Source organism: Haliotis asinina, chromosome 14, assembly GCF_037392515.1.
Source record: "Haliotis asinina isolate JCU_RB_2024 chromosome 14, JCU_Hal_asi_v2, whole genome shotgun sequence".
Classification (NCBI taxonomy): domain Eukaryota; kingdom Metazoa; phylum Mollusca; class Gastropoda; order Lepetellida; family Haliotidae; genus Haliotis; species Haliotis asinina.
Window position 1 is genome coordinate 50,061,353 of NC_090293.1, and position 19,046 is coordinate 50,080,398.

Genomic DNA, 19,046 nt, shown 5'->3' on the forward strand with positions numbered 1-19,046 from the left:
GATTATTTACGCCCTACTGTCGGAATATTGCTGAGTGCGGCGTAAACATAAACACATTCACTTATTCGCAAAAATAATGGTTCAACAATGGTTTGTTTATATTGTCTTTTAGTAAACAGAAACAGCAACCTATCATAAAATCAACGACAAAGATATTTTAAACATTCTTTCATCAAGACATTTATTTTTTTCACACAACACCTATTTGCCATTAACGTAGTAGCTAACATGAAGATTCACCTACCTGCTGAGTCTGATATACAAGTGCCATACAGTGAACTCAACAAGAAAAACATCCACAGCCATGTTTTCTGGAACAAAGATAAAAACGTTCATTGATTACTTCTTGCATTCACCGCTAGTGTCATAAACTAATTTCTCCATATGCTCCATCTTCGTCATGTGCATCTAGTTTCGCAGAGAAAAATAGCTATATCAGTGCTGTTGTTCTCGTGCATTATCCTTTCCCAGGCTATTTGAAATAGCATTTACAAATCTAATTTATTAAAATATTAAACAAATTATGTGTAACCATTAATATTCGCAGTAAACAATTTATCTTTTTCACTCTTGATGTAAATGTATCTTTCCAATGCCTTTTGCAAAAATATAATTAAATCACAAATAGTGTTTAGGTGCAAATAAACAATACCGACCATGGGCTGAAAAAGAGTTCATTGTATATTTCGCTTTGCTGTCGTTAACTTGGTGGATTATAATTGGTTTAATGTCATTAATTAGTTTGTAAGTATTTTCTCACCCATGCATAGCGATCAACCGCCATGGAATTCATCATTTGACCTGTAACAAATACAAGAAGTCCGACATGAACAATGTATCAGATATTGTATGTTAAACACAAACTACGTGTTGGTCTGAAGAATAACTGCCGAGTCGGTATGTCTGCATTTGCATAAAGAGTTCAACGTCAATCACTTGTAAATTCTACAATATATAATTCTGAGGCAGAAGAACCTCAGCAGTTGATGGACGGGAGATAACCCAATCTCATTCCATATTGTTCATCACTGTTCATCTTCGATAACTTGAAACTTTCTATATGAGTGAGCAACTTTCTATGTGACTGAAACTAGTTCTAGATTCATAATACATACATTAAATACATAAAGCCCTGTCAACGAAGGGCAATACAATTTCTTGATTATTGCAAAATGAGCTGTAACTAGATAGCACATATCCTTAAGAGTAGGACAGTTCTGGGGCAAAGTAATGTGAAAAAAAAGAAGAAAAAAGAAAAGAAAAGAAAAAAAGAAGGAAGATCACCATACTAGGGACTCATTCTATGTGAAATAGCTTCGTTACGACAGTGACGTTTACGACACTGCCTGACAACATCACTTACGGCATGTGTACACACACTTCGATTACGTCATGAAATCTATGCCAGGATGCTTGTGTATACGGAATACGCTACAACTGTAACCTTGACCTTTTGCATAACTTAGGGGAGGTTAATCTTAGTTCTGAGTCTATTCGGTAGTGCTTTCCCCTTTCTGTATGTGCCAAAGTTCCACCGTCGTATCTCCTATACCACATCTGTGCATCATTGCTTGTAATACATAAAAGTAAAAGTCTACATATTATGGCAAATTTTAAAAACAGAAAATTGAATCATAATTTTAAAAATGTAAATATTTTTTTTTAATTTCTGGTCAGCAATTGATTTTTTTTCGTTTCAAAGTTTATGTTTGGATCAATTCATCAAGAAAATAGTATGTATCGGTAGTACGTCCGTATAACTAATTATTTATTAACAAACTAGTTTCTACTTTTGGTTTGTGCCGTTTGTTCAAAGAAGCACATAGGGTCACGAAAGTATTAAAATGAAAACGTTCGATGATTAATTGGAGTGTTTACTTTTACATCAATCCAGTAAAAAATGGATTCCCATACAGGTACGGGTTCAGAGAGCCATGAATGCTTAACATTGTCCATTTGGTTTGCAAACGTTGATTCCTTGAAATATCATTATTTATATAGAATCGAAACCAATAATGTTTACTCAAACATGAACAATGTTTACTCCAATAATCTTGAATGTTTGCAGGACTGATTAAATAAATGATGATTGCAACAGGCGCCTTCAAAACTAAAACAGTAGGTAGTGTGTGTGTGTGTGTGTGTGTGTATAATTGTACATACATACATACATACATACATAATGTGTGTGTGTGTGTATATATGTATACACATATGTATTTGTATATGTATATGTGTACATATATGTATATAACTTCAACACAAAGATTAAATGCTGGATAGCTATTGTTCGTTCGTACAAAGGTGTCATCGTTGTCATTTCAAATAATGTCTCTTAGAAACGTCCATGACTCAGGGTTGTGTCCACGTGAAGATGAATAAAGTCGCTTGTTAGCATTACGTTTTTACGGCACTGGTGTTGGCAATGTTTACTTATTTGTTTTAACATTTCATGCACTTGAAAAATGCCTTTACCTTAGCACATATATGCTATTCTTGAAGAATGTCATATCAGTCATAGCATCTTTTCTCAAGATAATGCATCGTAGGATATAGGTATGATTATGTGGAACGTCAGTCACATAGATGTGTGTGAAACACAGTGACCAGATGATCAGATCATATATTCAGTGTTCCTTATCTACGTTATTGTCAGCGGTGACATTGGGGAACGCCATAACGTCATTGGGGAAACACCCTGCTTTCCCTCTGCGTTAAACAAAGCAAACATTTTTGGCTCTAGGCATCAAAGCTTTGTACAATCTGACATTATTACGACATTTTATGAAAATGTAACTTATCCAAAACATAAAATATATTTGAACGTAGGTTTAATTACAGGCATTTCAAGGTAAGAATATGAAATTTCAAGATCACTATCACTGCTTATTAGATCAGGTGTACCACAAACATGGTCTCATATACATATACATGGTATTGTGACTCACCAGGTGAGTTGTTCAACCTGTCCGGGAGATTTTCCTGGCTGATGACGACCCAGTGATCAATTCTCTGTGTATATATTTCTGCAAAGACAAAATTAAAATATTCACCAGCTCATTGGCGTCAATTGTTCCTGGTTGCATACATAATGATGACACATACACGATATCGCTTTGCCTAGCTGTATTTTAGTCACTACATCGATCTGATGATTGAGGAACCCACTATCGTAAAGTCAGAAGCATTGTATGGGGCTGCAAGAAATAAAATCAGGGAAACCCACAATCATCACTATTTTAGCAATGCGGGCCCATGGTATGGTGATGTACATCCAGTTCCTGTCCTGATTTAATATTGTGATGATTTGAAAGGATTTAACGTTTTACACTGAACTCGATTTGTGATATTCTAGTCGTTTAACTGTCCTTCGCTGACAGTTTTTAAAATAAGTGTACATATTTGTGCCGTCACTTTTCGCTGTCACAATATGGCTGAAATATTGCCGATGTGACGCTAGATATTAATTTACTCACTCACTCAGAAATGCGGGCCATCGGGAGTATCTGCTGTTAAAAAGCGCTCAACGTTGAGAATCATGATATTAACATGAGACGAATAACAGTGATGGTCAATACAGTGAAAGACACTTTTGCATCTCGCAAACATCTGCTTGATTTTGGTCTAGCCACATAAAGCTCACACCTTGTGACACGAAATACACCGAAATCTCTCACCAACTATACGTGCCGTAAGACAGACATTGCATTATCCAATAACGCGGGTGACGTCTTAAACCTCGGTAAGTGAGTTTTGTTTTACGCCGCTTTAGTAATGCACTAGCAATATTACGACGGGAGACACCAGAAACGGTGATCATACATTGCACCCACGAGGGGAACCGAACCACGGTCTTTCACATGACGAACGAACGCTTTAACCACTAGGCTACCACACAGTCGACAGAAGGTAGAATAAATATACCAAAACGATTGCTTCCAGGTAAGTAATAACCACAGAAAAAGTCCGTTAACATAAATGTTTATATCATGAAGCCTCTCGGGCGTTTTGTTTGAAAGGTAACATTACGTAAGTAACATCTCTGTTGGTTTCCCTGTCGTCTACAGTTTACCATTAGCAATGGAAAACAATCAAAACTTACCCAATTGGTCTACGTTATCGGCCACTGTCAAGAATACATCTGACCTGCACGGCTGCAGACAGAACGAATGCAAACATCGCACAGCACCGTGTCGACGCTACACAAGATATGCAAAGTCATTTCTTCCTTGTCAAGATAACGGTAAATCCCCTATCACATGAGTCCCTGTCTTGTCTAAAAAGGTATGTTCTTTACCGCCGGGACACACATTAAGCTGGTGGTGGTGGTGTAGGGGTTACGTCACATGCCTGTGGATCATTGTACACAAAGACTGTTGTGTCGCACTTTGATAAGTCGAACTCACTTTTGTTTCAGTCATTATTTTGCGCACCCGTGAACATCCGGGGTAGAATAGGTCTTAAGCAACACATGCTTGCCATAAAAAGCGACTACGTTTGTCGTAAGAGTCGACTAACGGGATCGGGTGGTCACATATCATCGGTTTCCAATTGTGCAGATCGATGCTCATGCTGTTGATCACTGGATTGTCTGGTCCAGACTCGATTATTTACAGACCGCCGCCATATAGCTGGAATATTGCTGAGTGCGGCGTAAAACTAAACTCACTCACTCACCCCTTGGGGGATGGTAGTTCATATTTATGGGTGAAATTATGTTGTGGTTGTTCCTATGGTCTGTTAACGCAGACCATAAAATACTTAAATAATGCAGATATTTGAGACTGTCCTTCCGTTTATATTCCCTATTGCTTGATTGGTGTGTCACTTGATTGGTGTGTCACTTGAATGGTGTGTCACTTGATTGGTGTGTCACTTGATTGGTGTGTCACTTGCTTTGGTAATTGATTTATGTAGGGTACAAGCATGTCATTGGATACATTGCCGATTTGCACAAATCTGTTATAATAATGAGATACACAGTCTTTATAACAATATCTGTTGTAAGACCGCTGGGCACTACAGTAACACTTTATCTGTACAATATATGGTATGCATATAATTTCAGGGCGGATGGCAGTGTAGATACCCGGGTTCAGTTCCCCAAAATGGGCACCATGTTTTGTGGCGGTCATACAATTGCCGAGTCCAGTGCAGGGATTCGAACTATGGACCCATCAGCAGTCTGACTAGGTCAGGACAGAATCTGTGCGATGACTCCAGCCCTTGATGTTATCTTCTTGACATATTGCTATAAGTGGCTAAAACCTCACTCACTCACTCAAAACATATAAACGAGGACAATGTTCTTGAAACCAGTCTTATTCAGAAACCCGTATTTACAAATATTTAATGAAGCTCAGAATTTGTCGATCCGCCCTCATATGATAAGAAGGATTTCGAACAGGAAGAACATCCCTGGATCTCATGGTCAGCATATCGTGTTATCTGTGTTACACTGTGTTATATCTGATAACAGGTATTGCGTGCTCAGAATCATAACTGTTGTGCAGATCAAAGGGCACGCCGCTTGGTCGTTGTACACTTGTGTATCACGTAATACCATCGATGGGAAGACTGAAGTACCACTTCAGATGGGCGGGTATCTTTAGCACTGGTACATCAGTCACACTATTTCATACATGTGCGGACAAAACCTGAATATGAAAATCGTACAAATTTAGATGACACACGTCACATTTGAAATTCAGCTTTTAAATAAACTATAATTGCAGTTACGTGAGGAAATCGTCACAAGAACACACAATCTCAAAAGACATTCACCCATATATCATATTTATAAATATACTATTATCATTATAATTCAGTCGGAATGGAACCAACTCATATAGGTACAGTATGGATAGTCCAGGTTAATAATTAGTTCCGATTTTCCACCAAAACATATAATTGAGGCTGAAAGGAAAAAAGCGGTGAATACCGAAAATCAGAAACGACAGCACGTTTTCTTCAGAATGTGACCTTCCACACGCCATTCAAACAATCTGCATTACAGAGTGTTTGTTTGTTTGTTTGTTCCGCAAGCAATGCCACGATGCCCTTACAACAAACCAGAGAGTCGGTTGGACAATATGCCTGTTTTTGTTGACAAGTGAACTTTAAATCACTGTTTTTATATATGCATGTATGTATTACAGAGTGCCTGTTATATGCCAATCTACCTCGACCTAATGTGGTCCCACATGGAACAATTACATGACAACGTGTTATTATTAATCGGATATTTTCAGTACTTAGAGAATGATCGGTTAACACTTCCATGATGATCATGACTAGAGGGCTGTTTGTATGTATACATATATGTATCTAATACAAATTGTCTGTTATATTCAAACCTACTTTAACCTCATATCATCCCACAAGGAACAATTATATTATGATGTACACATACTTCTTGGATGTTTTGACTACTCAGTGATGATTAATTACTGATGTCTGTGACTTGAAAGTTGGTTTTTAAGCATGGATATGTATTTATCACAAAGTGCCTGTTACATACAAGCATGCCTTGACCTACTGTGGTCCCACAAGGACTAGTTATATGCTGATGTGCTCTTAAAGTGCCTGTTATATATGTCTTTACCTAGCCCTACTGTGGCCCCACAAGGAATAGTTATATGCTGATGTGCTCTTAAAGTGCCTGTTATATATGTGTTTACCTTGAACTACTGTGGCCCCACATGGAAGAATCAAAGGATGATGTACTCTGTTGCAAGCACGTTAAATTATGTCAAAGATCTTCCAAGACCTGGCAGACCATATGACAACAAAAATGGAGGATAGGGTACTGTTGAGACTTTAGATGCGCCGTTCATGGGCCTCGTTAAAGCTACAGTGGTTATAAGGGAAATACAATTCCCAATGGACCGTCGGCTGAAAGCTACAGGAAGCGGGACCAGAAGAGTCACCAGCTCACAAAACAGCATGTCGTGCGTGTGTGTGTATGTGCGAATGCATCATTTACATTTGTGTCCTACTATATAGCATGATTTTTGTGTGGAGATATTTGTGTGCGATCATATACCCCAAAATTGTTGAAATCAAGTTTTTACTGATAACATGCCAGACTGTCTCTTTTCGGTTTGGACTGAATATTCGGTACCATGGCATGTCTTTTCTAATGAATTCAAGGTGATTGCTGGAACATTGCTTCATGTTCCATGATAGCTCACTTTTCGTCCTAGTAGTTTTCTGTATGGGCTATGGAGACAAGGGAACGCATCTTTGGTTTCCCCTGGGAGAGGATTAATCATGGTAAGGAGATACGTTTCCATGGGAACGACCTCAATGACCTTCATGGTGTGGCCATCTTGTTCAACAGAGAGAAATGCCTGCATGAGGAATGGACCATGATTCCTCAAGATCAAAGCATCTGAGGAATGAGAAGATGACTTGAGTCATCTGATCGTGTGGAGGGAGACTTCGCAAGGAACTGATGGAAAGTTTGCATCTGGACCTGTCCAGATCTTTTCCATCTTCAAAAACACCAGATACTCCTATTGTAATCTTGTCTATATTTCTGCTTATCCCTGACCTTTCACTACAAACTTGTAGACATGGACTTCTCCAACCCCTTATTCACATACAACAAACACTTACATAACATGGCATGCTGCACGGTGCACCAACTGAGACCACAGTTTATTCGTAACAGAATGATTATGTAATTTGCTACAAATATGCCAGAGTACATTCATTTAGACTTAGATAACGCGTCGTCTCCTCACATCACTGAATCAGCTTCAAACCTACACACTACATCTCAAGTTTGCATCTTGCACAGCTCGTGGCAAATGCTCCCAATGACTCTAACGTATTCTAACGGCTCGCCAGCCTGGACATGTCCGTCCCACTCAACGGTGCCAGTCATCGGTCTGTAACATGACACGAGAATTCAACATTCAGTATAATTATACAGACAGTATACAGACAGTAGACATTTACAGACAGTGTAAATGTCCACTCACATAAACATCACACAACACACAGGACAAATCAAAACTGACCGCTGGTGCACCGCAGCTGAGAATAACCTAATTCAAATTTCCCTCCCTTTTATACCTATCAGAGCGCCCCCATACCTATAGCATTACTTCCCTTTGTTGTATCTTCCGACGCTAGGAGAAAGAAATTTCATTCTAATTCGTACCTCAAACGAAAGAAATTCTATTTCTCCAACCCCTTATTCACATACAACAAACACTTCCATAACATGGCATGCTGTATGGTGCACCAACTGAGATATAAAGAACGAGCAGATTTACATTCCAAGCGAAAGAGAAACTTTCAAACGCTTCTCAGTATCATCTTTTACATAACCATCTTTTGCATTTTCGCATTTCCACCTGCTATGGCGCTTAAACATTTTATCTGGAATGCCATTGTTTGCGGCTGCAGTAGCTCCGCCTGCTCTCAGGCTATGCAGACCAAACTTTGATATATCACTAACATGTGAACTAAACGCCTCAAGGAAAAGCTCTCTCAAACGAGAATATGACATCGGCTTATCATCAGCTCTCAAAATGTAACCATTTTTAGTCTTACTCATATTTCTGAATAAAAATTCAGGATCTTTCACTTTGGTAAGCTTCAAATATCGCTCCAACCATGCTACAGGGCACATATTTGTACCTGTCCGGCCTATAATAATCCAGGCCCCATCTCTATAGACATCAGTTTTTGATTTCTGAATAAAAACAGCCATGTAAGTTTGACAAAATACAACATCATTCCGAGTTATCGCTAATAACTCCGACGATCTCATGAAACCTGAATAGGCTAGAAGGCACATTACAACAGTTCTCATTTTATACAATGAACATTCATCAGCATTGTCTGGTACAATCTTATTCAACAACTCAACTGTTACAGGCTCGTTCTTACAAACAGGCGTGGCTAACTTCCTCTTAGCGGCTTCAAGTACATTTCTCACTAACTACCTCTGTGGGGCTTTCCAAACCAACCAAAACATGGGCATGTCTCAAACTATAGTAAGCTGTCTGAACAGGTGAGAAAGATTCACTTTGCTGACACATCGCTAACAAATCTAAAGAACAGTGCAAAGGTGATAAGGGCATATCTGTCGACATACCATGGGCCAAAGCCCATTTCTTCCATGCTGTAAAGCCGTAATCATACTTCTTACATGAGGAGTTTGCTCTCGAGCAGGACAAATGCTCTGGAAGACTTCTCACGAGCTCCCTCACAGGTGGAGGTAAAGTTAATATCTCACTTCTATATACATGTTCCAACACACCTGCAACACGGAAACATCAAAATTCCATATGTAAAGCCATCATGTTGAATATTAAATCGTTTACTCCAAACAACGCCCAAACTGTCTGCTTGGTATATATGCTTCCTTACAAGTGGGAAGATACATCCAAACTTTGACTTGGGGTATAAATACCTTATTAGGGCACAAAATAGGCCAGAAGTTAGCTGAATACCATACAGGAATCACGAGAGTTCCCTTGGCATGACACTCTCTCATGAGTTTAAGAACACGTGCAATCATACATATAGGAGGCACTATCCAGTTATTGTCGTCACCCCAGGACACAGATAAAGCATCCACTCCGTCACTTCCCGGATTCCAAAATCTGGAGTTAAACGTTACAACTTTAGTATTGTAATATGAAGCAAATCTATCAACGTCAAATGGGCCCCATTTGGCAGAGACGTGTTGAAACACATAATCCTGGATACCTCAATCATCAGCATCTACTATCTTACTCAGATAGTCAGCACGCTCATTGTCTAACCTTGGTATCCACTGCTTGTCAACTCTGATATTATATTCATTACACAGCCTGAATATATCTAAAGCCAAAGCATGAAGATCAGCTTTCATGCTACCTTCGGACACAATCGACTCTACATTTTGATTGTCAGTAAACCATTTTACTTTGTGAGATTCCAAAATGGAAACGAAACTTTTCATAACCAGAAACACTGCCTTCAGATCTCTCCAAGTGCAGCTTCGTGACGCTTCTAGTGCTGACCACTGACCATGTGATATGGCTTGCTCAACTTTTACACAGTATCCACCGAAACCAGAATTACTAGCATCACTGTAAACTACCCGTGTAGAAATGCTTGCATAGCATAGAGTGTACTTACTGAGTCTGTCAATATGCGCAGCCCAAAATTGTAATTGATCTCTACTCGAATACGATAGCACCACAGGTGCCTTCCACGATGAAGCCTGCAGTGTCTGAATACTCAGAAACTTTTTCATTAGTTAACACAAAGTACCAACAACCATCTTCATAGCAACTATCTGTCCAACAACCGAAGCCAAGCTCTTCACCGGAACTGGTGCAGTAGAAGACAGAAGTTCTCCTATACTTTGCTTAAGCTTACAAATCTTCCGTTGAGGGATGGACAACTTCATGTGTCTAGTATCTATGATAAAACCTAACCATTCGATCTCCTGAACCGGCTTCCATAGTGACTTTTCTGCTTTTGGAACAAAACCTGCTTTTAACTAATCTTGTTTGACAATTGGCCAACAATTGTCGTTTCACATTCGGAAAAACTTGACAGGATCCCATCATCTAGAAAAGTAACAATCTTGTAACCTTGGAAACGCCAAAACTTTACCAACTGGCTGGTAGCCTTAGTAAACACATAAGGAGCTGTACTGAAACCAAACGGAAGGACTAGAAACTTAAAATACTTCTTGTCTATTCCTGATCCCCATGCAAATCCTAGAAACTGCGTATGTTCATGGTAAATATCAATATGGTGGTATGCGAGATGGATGTCGAATTTCACTAGCCAATCATTCTTTTCTATGTACAACAATGCAGTTCTCCAGTCTTCATATTTAACTGAAGCCTTCCACAAATGTTTATTCACTCCAGACAAATCTAAAATAAGGCGCTTCTTACCAGAGTGTTGTACAGCTACAGATAAAGGATTAACAACGTAAGGCTTCTCTGAACACTGAACAATCAACCCTCTGCGCCACAAATCTTGAACAGCCGATGACACAAAGTCAGAATTCTCCTTGGCAGATCTATTGTTCCTTATATTCATTCTTTTAGGGGTAGAATAAAATGGTATTTTGTACCCGTTTTCAATAATGTCTACAACAAAATCAATAGCACATATTTCTCTCCAAAACGAAACATGACTTTTCAGTCTACCCTTCACAATTATATCTAGGCCATCTTGTTCATATTCATAAAAGTCATTTGTAAGGCCAGGTTCATCAACGTTTACAGTATCATCACATAAAGTATACTCAACTTCAGGTTCTACTTCCTTGGAACGTATCCTACTCTCTGTCAAGCTTCCCACGTTGCTGTGTTGTGTTGCTGAGCAAAGAGCACTGACGTCTCCAATGGCTGAAGTCGCCACGCATGAAGCACGCTCCAGACCTTTGACCTCGGCCACGAAAATTACTAGACTGGTCACCAGCATGGGAATCCACTGAAACCTGAGTGACTGTCGAGGAAGGACGCTGGGTCGACTTGTAGGGGTGCAACCGTGCGGAACGAGACGCCCTTGTCTTGATTTTCTTAATGGCTTTGCTTTCCGCTCTGTTGATTCTTTTGTCGTCATCAGAATCTGACGCCAATTCATGAGCCACATAATTGCGCACTGTTTCCCAACCCCCCTCTGAGGAATCGGCTATTTTTATATGCTTGTTTCTTGTCTGGAACCTGGAAACTTCTTCATTAATCAATTCAAAGGCGTAATCAGTCTTACCATATTGAACTGCAAACCGTAAGTTTTCCAGAGCTTCTGAATTAAAAGAAAACTGAATTTTGTTCCCTTCTCTTTTCCACTGATAGTCCCTCTCAGCTTTCAATTTATGCAATTCTTTTGATGTTTTATGAAACTCATCTCGCAGAGCTTCAATCTTCTCATTAACTGCCTTCCTAATTTCAGCTTGTGATTGATCCAACTTTTTCAAAATGGCGTCTAACTTGTCACTGTCAGTGTTGACTCTCACGGGAAATTCAAATTTCCCTCCCTTTTATACCTACCAGAGCGCCCCTATACCAATAGCATTACTTCCCTTTGTTGTATCTTCAGACGTTAGGAGAAAGAAATTTCATTCTAATTCGTACCTTAAACGAAAGAAATTATATATCTTTGACACACCGGCTGAAAGATGTCGCTTTGTCTGAGAGAGGCAATAACTGCTTGGTTAATTTCCATATCTTTTTGTGAGGGATCGTCTTCACGAATCAACTGTAATAGTAGTAGAAGGTAAAAGAATGTTTAACACTGAGGCTTATGTTATGAATGCAAGAAATAATAAGGAATGATAGCGTTGTATTTCATAATACCACGTTAAAAAACGCCACATGTACTGAGCCAAAAATAATAAAGGATCGCATGAAAGCAAAAGTGTCTCCATGCAATGCAAAGAAAATAGTACTTCCCCTTTCATGTGATCCCGTATTTTTTCCGTCGGCATGTTCATGAATTTTGTATGTTTTGATGAGCCCTGTCACCACCAGCACTTTTTTTTCATCCTTGCAAACTAATATAGTTATGTTACATTCATATACATTTTGACATGTTCATAATACATTCCGTTGCAGGTGTACTGTTATGGAGGGTTGTCACTTCCAACGCGTTACCTGTGATCGACTCTATTCTATGTATGTGTTTGTTTAGGCGAGGGGGTGTTATTAATGAAACGTTATTCCTGTCGCAAAAAATAAATTATTGAAATATGGCCTTTACGTTTGGAAACATAATTCTGTTAGCTGTACAGTTACTAATATATTTTTTCATGATTTTTAAAACAATCACATAATACAATACCAAATTTAAAAACCCTGGATTGTTTTCATCAAAGTACTGCAATGGCGCTTTCTGATTAGTTTGTCATATTTACGCGCAAAACATTCATCGAGAGCGTGGGGCATGGGTTTACCTAGTGGTTACGAAAAGGGGCGAGTGGTGCCAAATGCTTTAAGTAAACAAGACATGAAATTTACTGTAAATCAAATGCTTCTGGTATGCTCAGAGGTACAGAAATGAATGCAGATACGAGCAGAAATTACAGCAAGGGATAACTCATTTCATAGTTTCTTTTTTCCTGCTGCTAAACACGGGAGGGGACTCATGGAATATAATCGGTGCAAGATTTTTGCATCAGTCAAGAAACATCAACACTTGAATGGGGGGTTTGTCTACAACGTTTGTCAAATGATTTAGCACATATTGATGACATCATTGTTTGTTTAAATGAGTCATCAGTATGAGTCGTGATGATAGCATTGATCTTCAACAACACATGCTTGTCGTATGAGGCGACTCACGGGATCGGGTGGTCAGGATCACCAACGGGGTTGAATGTCATGATATCCCAGGTTCGTTGATCGATGCTCATATGTCGATCACTGCATTGTCTGATACACGTGTAATAGGTGTGAGCTTGTCCTGTCCCATCTGATACACGTGTCATGGGTGTGAGAATGTCACGCCCCATCTGATACAAGTGTCATGGGTGTAAGCCTGTCCCATCTGATATACATATCATGGATGTTAGCATGTTTTGTCCCATATGAGACACCGACCTTGAGTGAGAGCATGTCTTGCCGAATCTGATTACCGCGTGTCATGGTGTAATCATGTCCTGTCCCATCTGATACACGTGTCATGAGTGGTAGCATGTCCTGCCCCATCTGAACCATGTGTCCTGGCTGTGAGTATGCCCTGTCCTACCTGGTACAAATGCCCTGGCTGTGAGTAGGCCCTGTCCTATCTGGTACAAATGTCCTGGCTGTGAGTAGGCCCTGTCCTATCTGGTACAAATGTCCTGGCCGTGAGTATGCCCTGTCCTATCTGGTACAAATGTCCTGGGTGTGAGTATGCCCTGTCCTACCTGGTACAAATGTCCTGGCTGTGAGTAGGCCCTGTCCTATCTGGTAAAAATGTCCTGGCTGTGAGTAGGCCCTGTCCTATCTGGTACAAATGTCCTGGCCGTGAGTATGCCCTGTCCTATCTGGTACAAATGTCCTGGGTGTGAGTAGACCCTGTCCTATCTGGTACAAATGTCATGGCTGTGAGTATGCCCTGTCCTATCTGGTACAAATGTCCTGGCTGTGAGTATGTCCTGTCCCATCTGATACACGTGTCATGAGTGGTAGCATGTCCTGCCCCATCTGAACCATATGTGCTGACTGTGAGTATGCCCTATCCTATGTGGTACAAATGTCCTGGCTGTGAGTATGCCCCCTATCCTATGTGGTACAAATGTCCTGGCTGTGAGTATGCCCCCCTATCCTATCTGGTACAAATGTCCTGGCTGTGAGTATGCCCCCTATCCTATCTGGTACAAATGTCATGGGTGTGAGTATGCCCTGTCTATTTTGATACACGTGACATGAAAGTTAGCTTGTGCTGTCCTTGGAATATGTCACTTTACGAAACTCACTGATGATTGGTACTACTCGACTGTAAGGCGCCGAAAACTATCAATAAACGTTTATGGTAGTTTGTCGTACAGACCCCTAATTCAAATATATCCAAGAAAGTCCAAGCAAGTCTAAAAAATGTGGCAAGTCTAGAAAATGTGGCAAGTCCTTATTTCCTTAGCTTCTGAAAATGAAGAAAGTCTCAGGGCTCCATTTCATTGCATTATTTTTTTTACCATGAACTTTTGTCCATTTCAGAGACTGATTTTTAGTCTACGCGTATGCGTGAAGGTGGCAATCTTGATTTGGACATTAAACTGTGCTCCACCTCTACAGCTTACCATTTATAATGATATCAAAAATTCTCTTACTCACATAGTATATGGTGACATGATGTAAGGATAAAACTGTTGAGTCTGCCATTTGATATGAAATATACTGACACATTGAATACACAGCACATTTGATACATTTGTCACGTGCAGCATACACTGACTGACTGAAGAATCCTCCCACTCATTTTGCACGAGAGTAAATGTTTATTGTAGAGGTCCATTTTTGTCTTTTGTATGTTTGGGGCGTATGCAGTTTAATTATTCGTATTATTCACTACACTCCTCTACTGAGTCTAACAAACCCTCGCAGGAGGTCGGGTCAGACCTATGACCGTCCAATCAAACGAGGGACGTTCGGACGGATTTAGCCAATCAGACAATGGTTACTTTTTAGCATTTGGCGTGACTTACAAATTTCCCCAGTCACTGACATTGGTCCCTCAACAAACGCAAATTCGCAAAAAACACAGATATTTGACTAGCAGTGTATTCGCTTAGGTGTTTCTGATGAGATTAGCTAATATTTCCGCAAGCTGACATCCATGAATATTGACAAAAACGCTATTTTCAGCGACCGTTTACTCACTGTTGATAGTGTTGTAGCGTGCGCCATGTGCATCACCCGGAAACGATAGTGCAGGAAATAGCATTCGGAATCGTTACGACGTAAAATCTCAAAGGTTACCAGAAGCAACCAGGGTTTATAAGACCCAGTAGTGGAGTATAACGAATAATACTGACAATAATTTTACCTAGTCCAGGGTGTGTGCTTCTAAATACCTCTATATAGTGTAATACTCACACTATAAGGCACAGGCAGGAAGTTATGGGAGAAATGCCACTAGGAGACATGGTAATGACGACTGTAGGACATTTCCCCATCAGGACAAGAATGTCCAACATAGAACAGTAGGTTCTAATGTCTTCATCTGCTCTGTAGACGTCAGACAATCCAAGATTCTGTCTTTCACTCCAAGTGATCTGTGTCTGATGATTTCAGGGAAACGTGAGCTAAACACTCGTGCAGATACTCTAAAAATCGCCTGTTCAAAATCAGAAATAATACATGTCATGTGCTTGATTGTCCTGATGAGGAAATGTCCGTACCATGGTCAAGACACATGGCAGAGTCTGGTGATCTTGTATTTTGGCAGGAAGACCTCAGTGCTGAGGAAAAGGTAAGAATTTCATAAGAATTCAAGTCCCCAGTCTTTCGACAGAAAAGTGAAGCACAGTCAAAGACAGTTTATCAAGGTTCACAAATGGAGTAAACAAATATTCATTTTGTAAGAAAACTATTTATTTCAAAATACATTTCGGGGTCTTAAGCACAAAGCAAAGCTGTGTATATATGCACACAACAAACCTACATACAGTCACACACTCATTTGTCTCAGTTTTATATATGTACATCAGGATTCAGTCTCTGCAAACACGAGTCGAGAGAGGAACATGTCTTTGTTGTTAATAGAAACACCGTGTGAAAAAGTAAAGGACAGGTGTTTAATGATTAGTAAAGATACGTGGTGATAAAACTGTTAACGAAATTGACGTGTGGGTTTGGGAATGGCCACTGGTGTCCTTAATTCAATTCTCACCTGAAACGAAAAGCATATTTTATATCAGATACAGAGTAAAGAGCAAAAAGTGATATAAAGAAGTTTCCATCTTCAAGGTTAACACTCCACCTTTTTTCAAGATTCACGATTCACCGATGCGCCTGCAAACAACGTTATTAACTTACTAGGATGTCACTTAGTCTAAGAAAAGGTGGATGTTACCATGATAGAAATTACACGCAGAACAGAACAGTGCATTTAAATATACAGTGTGGACATGGGTGCGTGAAAACATGCGTTTTGTTGTTTACGTGGGCAGCAGTGGAGGTGAGTAGGTGGGCACATGTATGTAGGAGTGAAAGTGTATAGCAGTGAAGGTGAGTAGGTGGGCACATGTATGTAAGAGTGAAAGTGTATAGTAATGGAGGTGAGTAGGTGGGCGCATGTATGTAGGAGTGAAAGTGTATAGTAATGGAGGTGAGTAGGTGGGCACATGTATGTAGGAGTGAAAGTGTATAGTAATGGACTTGGGTAGGTGGGCACATGTATGTAGGAGTGAAAGTGTATAGTAATGGAGGTGAGTAGGTGGGCACATGTATGTAGGAGTGAAAGTGTATAGTAATGGACTTGGGTAGGTGGGCACATGTATGTAGGAGTGAAAGTGTATAGTAATGGAGGTGAGTAGGTGGGCACATGTATGTAGGAGTGAAAGTGTATAGTAATGGACTTGGGTAGGTGGGCACATGTATGTAGGAGTGAAAGTGTACAGCGGTGGAGGTGAGTAGGTGGGCACATGTATGTAGGAGTGAAAGTGTATAGCAGTGAAGGTGAGTAGGTGGGCACATGTATGTAGGAGTGAAAGTGTATTGCAAGCTATCATTTTTTAAGTATGAGAACAACTGAAGCTATTTTCCAAATTGAAGGAAGTGATGACTTTGAAAGACATTGGTTAAATAACACAGCGGTTTGGAAATAATTTTGCTTAGTATTTAAGAATGCGACTACTTTTCAAGTCAGGCCCTGTTGATTTTTATGTCAGCTATTCGTGTTTTATCGACTCGGGTCCAGATCTAATATCGTCATCTTCGTTGTCAGCAGTGGCTTGTCTAACAAAGTAACGATAAGTAAATTTGCTTTCCTGATATAATTTTCATAAACAATTCCATCATTTTCTAAACTCGGGAACAATTTTCTTTTATTTGAATTTTTAGCGTAGTTTCTTACAATTTTCCACAAACGTTTGCTGTCTGATGAGTTGCTTAATTTCACATCAAGCTCGACAATGTATTCTTGTATTCATCCTAGAGCTTCTTCGGAAATAAGTGTATTTTGCTGCAGATAAAAAATATGCGAGACTGTTAATTTATTGTTTTATGGTGTGCTCGTTTACGCTTGTGCATTAATTGAGACTATGTCGATTCATCCATGATTCGTCACACGGACGTATTCGCACATTTACAATCTGATTGTAAGGTTACTAATAGGTTTTGTGGTGGCTGTCTTCAGTAATGTAAACTCCTAGCATATTAAGCACAGAATTGGAAATGGATTACCGGTACTTCTCCCTGTACACCTTCAGTCTTATCAAGATTAAAACACCTGTCATATTTCAGTCGAGTGAGAGATCCTATTTAAGTCATCATTTAAGGAAGTGGCAGTGAAAACATGATAATCAACAATAATCACCGGCAAAAAGACGAATCATGGTATTGATACCCTCAATAATATCATTTATGTAAACCAAGAACAGTAATGGCCCAAGGACAGATCCTTGTGCCACACCAGTAGAGACTTTTCATGGATCTGATCTGTAATTGTCTATTGTTACTCTCTGTAATTTGTAATCAAGATAACTGTAAAATCAAGTAACTTACGCTTAATACCATAAACTTCTAAGTAACAATCAGTAACAGTAACTTCTGTCCCAAGTTGTCAAATGCCTTGCTTATGTCGCAGAAACCTGCCCTGAAATGCCCTGACATGCCCTTGCCATGTTCTAATGCAAGTAGTACAAAATCATACAAGTATGTCAGTTGATATACAGTACCATCCCCAGACATGAATCCTGACTGCAAATTGGCCAATAGGTTATTTCATCTACATGTTTAAAAACCTCAAATGAACTTAGAACACACGCCAAGCCCTTGTATTGATGCTGCTACTATTTTGGTGAATGATAATCAAAATTATTAGTGAAATATAATCTGGTTACTGACAATCTTACCCGGACATTTCGGCATAACACAAGTCGAGGTCTCTGTCTGTTGACGGTCACCAGTACAATCACTGCCGCCATTGAGTGGGCGTGGGTTAGTGCATGACCTTCGTCTTGATCGAGTCGTAGACTCTACCCCGCAGGTCGCAGAACACGGGCGGTAGCTCCAGATACTCCAGTCACTCCATCCACCATCGACTGGATGACAAACAGAACATTTTCTGGTTAACACACACACACTTCATTACAATTAGTAGCATGGAAGATTGGGGTGCAGGATCAATCAAGATACAGTCATGTTTCAGAGCCGATCACCAAGACATGCAAACAAATGTCATTGGTTAGTTTTCCACTCCTATGAACTGTTTTAGATGTGTTTCAGCGCGGAGGAGTCATATGAGATACAAAAATGACATTCATTCGTGTCCCATTCAGGAATGTTCTAGGTTGGATGGTTGTTTACATGGTGGCTATGTTCTATGGTTATGATGCCTACCCATTTAAAATAAAATCTGGTTTTGGCAAGGAA

General features: G+C 39.7%; 1 protein-coding gene across 1 annotated transcript in view; it reads left to right on the forward strand.

The window, feature by feature from the left end:
- LOC137262209 (large ribosomal subunit protein uL11-like) overlaps nt 1-19,046 on the forward strand; it is a 394,062-nt gene that overhangs the window by 146,412 nt on the left and 228,604 nt on the right. The window lies entirely within an intron of this gene.